The following is a 9,336-nucleotide window of genomic DNA, read 5'->3' as shown; positions in this document are numbered from 1 at the left end:
TCCCCCTTAGCATTATAATATCACCAAAAACACAACAGTAGTTTGGGTAATGTTCTCATCCTCTATAAAAAGGATACCAGCCTTCTATTTCCATCTAGTAAACAATGGTAACCAAAAACAGGTTACATATTAACCTGTAAGATATATTTGACATTCTTTCCAGTATATCCAGGAAGCCAACACTAATGCAGCCTGGTACAATCAATACATTGAGGTATCACACAGGTGTCTTATCTGCTTCTACATTTTTTAGCATTGCATTTAAAATACTTTTTTGATGAATAAGGATGAAACATTGACATTCCATTGAAACCATTTTATTGACTTGCTGTCTTATAGATGCTGCAAGTAGTGAAAGGAAATATATCCACAGAGAGGGGAATTCCTATATTGTATTTTACAGTTGTCACCAGAACATCTGTCCAGGTTCAGGACTTAAAGTGGGCCTAAACTATTTATTTTTTACTTTACATAAAATAAAGCTGCAGCGATCAAGACTGAATGGTGAGGAATGCTTCTTCTGTGCATGCCCCAATCTCAGGCATGTGTAGAACGGCTATTTCCCTACATTGAGGGGTAAGAGAAGTTGATCTTACACATGTGCAGCGAGATCGTCTCTCTTTTTTACTCCATTACAGCAGGCTACGCCACTCAATCTCACATCTGCGCAGTGCAAGGTTGGGTGACTGAGCCAGAAGAAGGAACATGTAGGGGGAAGATGCTTTAAGTCCATAAGGGGTATATATGGTATCAGCTCATCAGCTCAGGTACACATAAGCATTTGTAAATAATTTTATAAAAACATCAGCTTGCTTTTATTGAATGTTGAATTTAAAGATAAACAAGCAATCTGAAAAGTTCTGACAGTTGTATGGACTGCAAAGCATTTCATAGAACCATGCATAATATAGAGATTTGTCCCAGTATACTTGTGCCAGTTACTAAAATATACTTTTCTGAAAGATCTGGCATTGGGAGATGATCTTTTCTACTATATAAAACTAATCAATTGCGTGCTGCCATGTAAGCTCTGGGGAGTAATGTAATTGGCTCATAAATTTTCTTTGCAAGAAAGTGGCAAAATAAATCCAGAGATAGAGGGATCCTGACAATACCATTCTGGAAAGGGAGTAATCAATGATTTATAAAGGTTACTCACTCTTCAGAGATTATTACAACAGGAATTCGATGGAAGCATTCTGTGTGCTTTTAATTAATCCTTCAGAGAGATTTATCTGAAGCTTTTAGTGTGGAGGACAAGACAGTGGGATTTGTAAATAAAAGCTAGGCAACTATTTCTAAAACTGCATGTCTTTCTCAGGAAAGGCAGAAGCATGGTTAATTAACCATTTGATTCACTGATGTTAATATTATTAACACTTATTTTTTACAACATAGAACCGTCATTTTACGCAGCGCTTTCCAAAGTCCTTAAGCTACGTACACACTTCCAATTATTATCGTTGGAAAACGAACGACGAACGATCCTGCACGATATCTACGAACGATCGTATAGCACCGATCCTGCACATAGAGATAACGACACGATCGTTCGTAGATATTGTACACACAATAGGTACGATCGTTTGAGCGATAGAGGAACTATGTGCACGACAGGAAAGTGAACGAGCGTTCGTTCATTACGCATGCTCAGCTCATGGACGATCAACGAACGACCGTACACACGAACGATGTTCAACGATCGTCGCCCAATCCGATCCGCCGGTCCGGTCGTTCGTTTCCAACAACTTTCCTCGTTCGTCGGCGTCGTTGGTTTTTTTTTTACGAACGATTTTTTAACGATTTTTTGCCCAATCGATCGTTCGTCGTTCGATTGGAACGATAAAAATTGGAAGTGTGTACGCACCTTTAGGCATATCACTAGCTCTCCCTCAAAGGGGCGCACAATCTTTTGTCTCTACCATAGGCAAATAAGTCACACAGTCCAAGGCCAATTTTTTTTGGAGAAGCCAATTAACCTAACTGCATGTTTTTGGAATGTGCAAACATATAAACTCCTTGGAGATAATGTCCTAGACAGGATTCCAACCTGGGACCCAATATTGCAGAGGCAGAAGTGCCATCCATTGATCCAACCATGTCAATTCAAAATGGAAAACAGGACCATTTTAAAATTGCACTGGGATTCAGTAACTTCAGCATGTGGGCTGGAGAGTGGATTTCCAACACTTGCTACACATTGGAAGTCCTGTGATATCAAAAATGATGTCAATGCACTTCCACTTAGTAGAGGAGCTTGGGAAAAGCTTTTGCACTGATGAGCATCTCTCTACAACAGCAGATTACCATTTAAAAATATATTTCTGGGTGACTGGATCTAGTAGCAGATCACTATTAGAAGTTGCTTCGGTTCCTAATTTGGGGGAGTGGGGTTTCCACTGACCATACCCACAGAGAAGAAAAAATAAAATGAAAACAATATCTGTGTAGCGTGCTCGGCTGCACCATCCCAGTATCTGCTAGGTATCAGGATTGACTCACAATGCACCTTGCCGTGCAAAACAAAACCATGCATATACAATTTTATTTGAGCAGTGGGCAGCCCATTTAAATTACCCCACATGCACTTTGTAAATGTAGGATAACTGCACAAAAAGTTCATTTTCCGGAAATATAGTCTTTTCTCACCATCTTTCCATGAACTGCATGTACTACAGATATTTTGCCCTACTTGTAATATATTAAGTGGTCCAAGCTTTTTTTCCAAATCGGTCAAACGTACAACACATTGTGCATAAGGTGCTGCCAGACTGGGATTTGCATTTAGTATGTTTTCCCAAAGAAGTGTTTATAAGCAAAAAAAATGCAAAATACAGCTTTGAAAAATTAATGCAAATGTAGAAAATTCTATTCAACAAATACTTTGATTTATCTACTATAAGCTGTAAACATAAGGAAAGATAAGGAGTGTTTACATATGTAAACATAAGGAAATTTAAATAAATTATTTGTTTTTAGATTACTTCATATCATGTATAAAATAGTGTATATATACTCACTAAAATAAGACTTCTAGGATCTATTTAGATCTCTGCCTTTTGATTTAACAAAACAAAAAAAAAAAAGCATGACATGCACTTGTCACATTAGGGTGCATGGCTTCCGCATTTATTTTATTTTCATTTGGCTGCTTTAATACAACCCAAGGTATTGTGTGACATAATACATGTTAACACAACCATAACAAAAAAACTAAAGTTATGTTTATTTAAAAGAGAATGTTCTAAAAACAGAAATAAACCTTTATACAGAAATTTTCAAATATTTTATTTTAAAATGTAATGTACATACCTGCAACTAAACTGTAATTGTTTTTGAGGGTAAATGTAGATGTAATTAAAATGTATCCATTGCGCTGTATGTTCTCATTAAGACCAAAAGATTTGGATTAAAACAAATCGACTGCATTGAAACTAGTTAAGCATCTGTTACAGTTTTGTTAAACCCTTCATTATTATATTATTGTTTATTAGTGCAGATTAGTATACTAAAGGCTTAAAGAAGAACTAAAAAGGGTAGACAACCCTTTCATGAAACTGCTCCCCTTTCTGTCTTGATCACCACGGCGGGATTAGTAGTAAGTAGGAAGGTAAGTATGATTTTTTTTATTTTTCGGTTTAGTTCCTTGGTTTAAAGAAGGAAGGATTGGACCATCTGCCATTTGCATTCTGTGTCCACACTGGGGACTAAAACAATGATCAACAAGTGTATTAAGGCGTGAAAAGAAATCTCAGAAGCAACACAACCTGATATTAAAGTATACTAGCTTGATACACCAAGTGGAGGTTTTAGGCATTCCCTAGCACAGCAAATTTTTTTTTTTTTTTTGAGTTGTCGGCCTACAGACTAAAAGAATAAATAAAATGTAATACGGCAAGTATAAATCTACATTTTCAGTGCAGAACAATCTTGTGGCTGTTTTAATTTCCTATTCCGTGTATTTATTACCAAACTATACTTTAAACTGGCAAAAAGGTTAAACAGGGGTGGCCCCAAGATGTGGCAGGAAGAATCAACATTTTCAGTACAGATCAATCTTGTGGCGGTTTTAGTTCTTTATTCCGTGTATTAATTACCAAACTATACTTAAAACTGGCAAAAAAATGTTATACAACACCAAGATCACATATAACTTATCCCAAAAATGATTAATAGTAGCTGGAAGTAGAGTTACTAAAAACAGACTGCAAGCATGTGTTCATGTACACACAGGTGAATAGAATGCATTCTACCAAGATGGCCATAAATAATGGCAAGGAAGAATGAGGTAGATAAAAAGGCTTTTTAATGTACTCTTAATTAAACCAAGCATTTACCCTTTTTAGTGTGCAGCCTCACTGCAAGGGTAATTTTGACAAATGTTTAGAGAGAAGCTCTAACCCTTCATCTATTTAAAATTTACAAACCCTACATTATACTAGGTCTTGCTGCTAACATCGCTTTGAAAACAAACACATCAATTAAAAGGGGCTAGCTCTTTAGCCTCTAAATGAACACAGCATGAGAAGATTAAGGAGGAAAAGCCTGGCTTGTACCAGGTTTTTAGGTCAAAATTTTTTTTTTAGAAAAGAGCACAGAACGGGACACAAGTGAAATGGATCTATCGAGATGTACTTTACAAAATCAGACCCAAAAAGGATTCAGTCTGAAAGTCTTGATTTTCACCTTAGCTGAAATAATACTATCCAAAGTCCTCCAATCAGAAAAGATGTTACTGGCAGCGCCAAGACCATGTAAAACCACTAGTCCAGCAATGGGTCCCTGTCCCCAATAGCCTGCAAAAGAAGGTTCTCTGCCAGAGCTTAGAAACCAGAAATGATGCCTGTGAATACTTGCCCCCTGCAGAATCCAACACTTCCATGGCCACTAGTCTGCAAATACTCCCTCCCACGGTGACCCAGGTGGAATCCCCTCTTCAGGAAGTTTCCCAGCCAGGGTAAAAAAGTGGGAACATCCAGAAGCAGTCAAACAGGATTGGAGAGATCCCCACATGAGATCCACCAGGGTAAAGCTCCCTACAAAAGACAGGAAAAACACTGACAAGACACGCTAGTGTTCAGTTATTCTTTGCCTCTCTTTTCCTGTTCCTCAAAAGTGTGCTGTCATAGAAAAAAAAACATTACTAAATGTATTTGGATGAACTAAAAAAAGAGAGATATTTATTGTCAGGTGAACACATAACAGAACTGATCTGATACAAACAAGATGTCCAACTGTATGAGGAAGGAATAAGGAATAGAATTCACGTCTCATCGATACCTGGTCCTGGCTCAATAAAAGTAATTCTGTCACACAATCCCGCTGATGGAAAGGATCAAAACTCAAGCTGGGCCATCAACTGGACCTAGGACAATACCAAGGATCTGCCAAAATACGCATGTACTGTAGGTGTACACAACAACTGCTCAAAAGAAATCAGTTAGTGACTTGTTCTTCCTAAAGTAAAAAGGTACTTTTCTCACAAGGCCAAAACAATGCAATCCAACTATGAAATAGATGCATATATAGCTCTCTTGGTCTTGGATGCCTGTAAACTCATTCAGGGAGCAAATTGTTTGAACTTATTATCATGCAGTAAAGTTCTTTACGATTATCCCAGCTCCAAGCACATACAGCTGTACAAAAAGATAAGACACTTAAAATATCTGTATTTGCTTTTCACAAATCCTCAAATTTCTTACAGCCAGTACATTTGGAATAGATTTTAAAATGAAAGAGTGGACACCAGCCAATGGCACAATGAGCCGGCATTCCGGTAGTCAACCTGTGACACCACAGACGGACATGCCCATAGACCGGTGCTGCTTGCAGTTCTGGATAGACTGGTTTAGAAGCACCCTATCCAGTGCTATACAAGTGGTCTCCACTTAGACCGGGTAATAAGGTCACACGACTGCCTTCTAAATGTCATAAGACAAATATTTCATTTAGGAATTTCTTTTATAGGAAATGAAGGACTTTTATTTATAAATTTTTTAAAGCCTTTTAGCTATACTCCACCTTAAGGCTTCACAAGGCAAACAAGCATACAACCTACAAGGGCGAGAATTATACAAGAAAATGAAATACCATCTAATGAATAATCTCTTAGTAGTGACACATTTTCTATGGGCTCTATTTATAAACAGGGAATCTGGGATTCCTTCAAACATGGGATGTATGATTCCCTGTTTTATATAAGGAGAACCTATGTATGGTAGATTACGTTTTTCACTTCTGACTGCCACTGAAATGATGAGCACCAAGAGAGGTCATGAAAATCTACTCAAATTATTAAGTTATAAATTATTAATAAACTCAATAATTATAAAAGAGAATCTTATATACATATGATAGCGCAACACTGGAAGCTTGGCACTGCTAATGCAGTCTGCTGGATGATAGGCCACATGGAGCTAGCAATTATCAAATGCTGTATTTATAATACCATAGGGAAAGCATACAATCAATTGCAATTTAATTCCTAATGTAAAACTTACTGCCCATCAAAACCTTTCAGATTAGATAAGTACTGTAATTCATATATAACTACAGTATTACATGATCATTCATTTGCCCAACACGTACTACTTTGCTACGTGTTATTTAACATCTTTGTTCCACTTTCACTTTGCACCTTAGAATTCATCCTTTTCTTTCCCTAGTGACATCACACCTTCAACACAGAGGCCGTTCTTCCCTCAGTGATATCGCACCCCCACCACTGATTTAATTTTCGAAGCTACTTCACACTACATCATTCACTGAAATATATTTCCAATGATTTTTCATTTTGAAATAGTGTAAAATCTGTGCAAAATATTTACCGGAATGCAAATTAAAATACAAATACCAGTGTATTATTTTTTTTTAGGAGCATACAAAATAGTATAGATTAATTGCTACACAAACCGCTATCCACACAGAAAGCAGGATGAAAGAAATGCACTCCAGGCCTTAACTAAACAAGGAATCCCTTTCTAGTCCCGTCACAGCTGAATGCTCCCTGCTTACACAAACAGAGGTGTAACTTATCTAGACTTGTTCCATATTACCTCCAAGGCAGCCAGGTAATAAAAGCTACGGGCAGACAATTAGCCGACAGGTGAGCTAAAGCTCAAGCAAGTCAAATAGAGATCGAATCTAATTTCAAAGTATTTGTAAATTACCATTATATTGCCACAATACCACAAGCTTCTAATTTAGCCAACTCCTTAATAAAATATGAACTGTGAAAAAAAGCAATCAACACATGGTGAAAAGGCAAAGAATAACTATAAGCTTAGGTATATCATTATATTTTCTAAAAATAATAATTAAAAAAACAAACCCAGGGACCTGTTTACAAAACTGGAGAAGGATATTTTTTTCTCCAGTTTACTCTGTTCTCTTATTAGGACAATGAAATTGTTGGATTGGTTACCCTGAGCGAAGTCTCTACTTTGGTGAATGCATTCCCAGAGAGACCGGACTTCAGGATTTATACCTAGCCTCACAGCAACAAGTTTCTTGTAGGCTGTGCTGGTTTTTGTTTGTTTGTTTTTTGGAGGAAGGAACTAAGAAACTGTCTATGCAAGGATGGTCTTGGATGAAACTCTAGCATGTACAGCCCAGACCTCTAATGACTGATAACTTCTATTGTTTTCTATTCGATAGGACACAGCGGGAGCCTCCCAATCAACCTTCACTCTCCATAGAACTGAACAGTGCTGTCTATACAGCCATTGTTCTATTCTTGGTGGCAATAATCATTAACAGTGGTTTCCAGTGGCATTTATTGACCACGAACACAGCTGAAGAAAATGGTGCAACTGGAAGAATGGTCAGTAAAATAGCCCTCACAACACAGTGCAGTGTTTAACCCAGAAATTTTTTCAAGCTGGGTGGGAAGAAATTGTAGGTGGGTGGCAGCCCCTGTATTGTGACACAACTATTCAGTAACCACCCAAAACAACGGGTGTTTATTACGAAATCTCTTGAATGCCGCAAAGGCATGCATTCCTGCAATGTGGAAGTGTGACAAACCGCCAACCCTTGGGCATTGGCTAAGGAGGGTGGCAGATGTTTACCGTATGAAAGACATGATGGCAGCTGGGATGGATCAGACCGATAAATTTATCCAGACCTGGTATTACTGGGTTTATTTTAGTACATCTGCAGAGTATAGTAGATTGGTCGGTGACTCTTTTTGTGAAGAGTGAGTTATTGTGTTTGATAGTAAAGACTGAACTGACACATTAAGTCGCGACACCCCTCTCCCATCCTCCCCCCACCACACCCTCCTCTCTATTACTTTTCTTTCTTTTCCTTCTGCAAATATATAAAAAAAACAGATACTGGGGTTTCTCTTTTTTTTTTACTATTTCATCGTTGCATTATCTTATTGTGTTTGTGTATTTGTCTTGTGTATTCCCAGGACATTGTTTTCATATTGGTTTTTCGTGCATTGTGTAACATGCCATTTTATTGTTATGTAAACCTTGGAATATCTCAATGAAAATTAAAAAAAAAAAGCCCCATTATTGGTTTCAGAGTAAAAAAGAGAAGTAGTACCATATAATAATGCCGAACATTGATCTGATGAAAGTGGCACCAACACACCCACAATAAAGATCAGTGGCAAAGTGAATAAATAATCCCAGAGAGAGTGCCAGTGCCCAGGACGCCTCTGCAAATCTTCATGTTACTTGTGGTAAGGGAAGGTAGGTGAAGGGCATATTGTCTATACTTTACCCTAATGCCTTATGAGCCACAAATTTAGGTCCTGCAGGGCAGGCTACCTACTTAATAGTCCATTGTAACCATCCCTACTTACTCCCTGTACATGTTAGTTCATGTTAAATTTCAACAAAGTACAGACAACAACAAAAACGCAAACAATATTTTAGACTCAGTATCTGAAAAATTACAAACTCCCCCGAGGAATAAAATGATTACCAATTTGAACTGGATTTGATAATGTACTGTACCATCTGACACATTGCATAAACAGAGAACAGCTCACCAACATTATATTAGCCGTAGTATCAGTCCTGGACTGCAGAGTGCACAAGGCATTGAACTTGAAGGAACCCTAACTTTAAAATCCTACTTTAAAGGAAGGATTAAACAGAGATGCCATTTCTTTCCTTTCCATCCAGCTATGCTTAAGGGTTGCCAGCAGAGTTTTAATAATTACAACCTGGCTCCAAAAATTAGTATGACCAGGTCAATCAAACACTTTGCTAGCGATATTGCTAAAATTTATTACATTTTACTATGCAATCCCAGTAATCCTGCCTATGTACTGCCCAAACCAGCAATGTCACTGCTTGTGTCTGGTAAAGGTTCAATGAG

General features: G+C 37.6%; 1 protein-coding gene across 1 annotated transcript in view; it reads right to left on the bottom strand.

Annotated features, from left to right (window-relative positions):
• Window positions 1-9,336, bottom strand: part of TMEM184B (transmembrane protein 184B) — a 38,001-nt gene that overhangs the window by 24,456 nt on the left and 4,209 nt on the right. The window lies entirely within an intron of this gene.

The sequence above is a fragment of the Pyxicephalus adspersus genome, chromosome 8, assembly GCF_032062135.1.
Source record: "Pyxicephalus adspersus chromosome 8, UCB_Pads_2.0, whole genome shotgun sequence".
In the NCBI taxonomy this organism is placed as follows: domain Eukaryota; kingdom Metazoa; phylum Chordata; class Amphibia; order Anura; family Pyxicephalidae; genus Pyxicephalus; species Pyxicephalus adspersus.
This window is presented reverse-complemented; position numbering and strand designations above follow the sequence as displayed.